Source organism: Mobula birostris, chromosome 32 (genome assembly GCF_030028105.1).
Source record: "Mobula birostris isolate sMobBir1 chromosome 32, sMobBir1.hap1, whole genome shotgun sequence".
In the NCBI taxonomy this organism is placed as follows: domain Eukaryota; kingdom Metazoa; phylum Chordata; class Chondrichthyes; order Myliobatiformes; family Myliobatidae; genus Mobula; species Mobula birostris.
The window spans coordinates 29,433,506-29,435,202 of NC_092401.1; positions in this window are offsets into that span (position 1 = coordinate 29,433,506).

Sequence of the window (1,697 nt, forward strand, 5' to 3'; positions counted from 1 at the left end):
GACACGTCCCGCTGCTCCGTAAAGTGACGTCACAAAGGGTTGACGGGCAACCTCTGCAGCCGATTGCTGTTGCGAACGTGCGAAGGTAACACTCAGAGCCAATCAGCGCCCTCCTTCTGTACGCTCGTTGTAAGAGGCGGCGGGGTGAAGAACCGCCGCGTTCAATTGGTCTGCGGTGAAAGAGAGGGTTCGCCCACCTTATTAATCTGTATACAGCTTGTTGAGTCGGGGCATTCTGTGTCCTTCTATGAGGTACAGATGGAAAGAAGCTAGCTATGATTAGTCACCGGGCTAGGGCTAGAGTGGTTGGACTGGAAGCTGGCTGTGTTTTGCTTGATGCGTGAGTGTGTTTTGGAACCTGTTGAGGGAAAGAAAGTGGAGAAGGAAAGGGATAGAGACTTGGGACCAGAGGTAGGCAGCTGGGGAGAGGTGGATTATTGTGAAGGGAGAAATAAAGGGAATGAGGAGGTAGTGAGGGGTCGGATGAAAAAAAACCAAGACAAAGGGAATAAAAGAATAAGAAATGATAGTGGAGAAAGCTCTGAAAGTGAGGAAGATGAACAAGCTCAGAGAGGAGGTGTTGTCATAATTAGGTTTAATGAGAAGGCTCAGGGTCATATGAAGAAAATTAACCCGTTTGTGCTAATAACAACTCTGACAAATAAGATAGGGGAAATAGTATTTGCAAAAGTCCTTAATGATGGCAACTTATTGGTAAGATGTGCGAATGAGGAACAACTTGAGAAAGCACTCAAGCTAAAAGAGATAGGAAAATGCAAGGTGGAATACACTGGGAGGGTGGGAGCACAAAACAGTGGTTGTAAAGGAGTGATCACGGGGATACCAATGAGTATAAATATGGAGGAGATAAAGAGGAATATCAATGGAGGGAAAGTAATGAATGTTCAAAGACTGAAAACAACAAAGGAGGGAGTGAAAAAGGAAAGTGAATCAGTATTGATTGAATTTGAAGAAGAAAGAGTGCCAAGGAAGGTGTTCCTGGTTTTCATGAGTTACCCAGTAAGGGTGTATGTGCCAAAGCCACTGAGCTGCTATAATTGTCAAAGGTTTGGACAGGTGGCTAAAAACTGTAAAAGGCAGAGGAGATGTGCTAGATGTGGGGGTGATCATGAATATGGAAAGTGCGGAACAGGAGTTCAACCAAAATGCTGCAATTGTGGAGGAGCTCATAATGTTGCATATAGTGGGTGTGCGGTTGTGAGACGGGAGACTAAAATTCAAGAAATAAGAGTGAAAAGAAAGATCACTTATGCAGAAGCTGTAAGAATGTCAAGAGAACAGAATAATGTTCCTAATGAACAGGGAGCAATAGGGATACGGGAGATGCAACAAAGAACAAGTGACAGGATTTATGTAGACAAAAAGGCTCTAGTAACATTCATTGCAGGAGTGATTAATAGTACTGCTGAGGTAAAGTCAAAAAGTGACAAAATTCATCTGGTGGTAAAAGCAGCAGTAAACCATTTAGGGTTAGTGGGACTGACATGGGAGGAAGTGAGGGAGAACCTCAGTAATCAGTCAAGCCAGGAAGTGTCATGTGTTGGTTAATACTAATTATGATGATTCTTTTACAATGGAATGCAAGGAGCTTACTGGCCAATAGCCAGGAATTCAAGCACTTTATTAAAGAAATGGTTGTAAAACCAGATGTAGTGTGTATTCAGGAAACTTGGTTG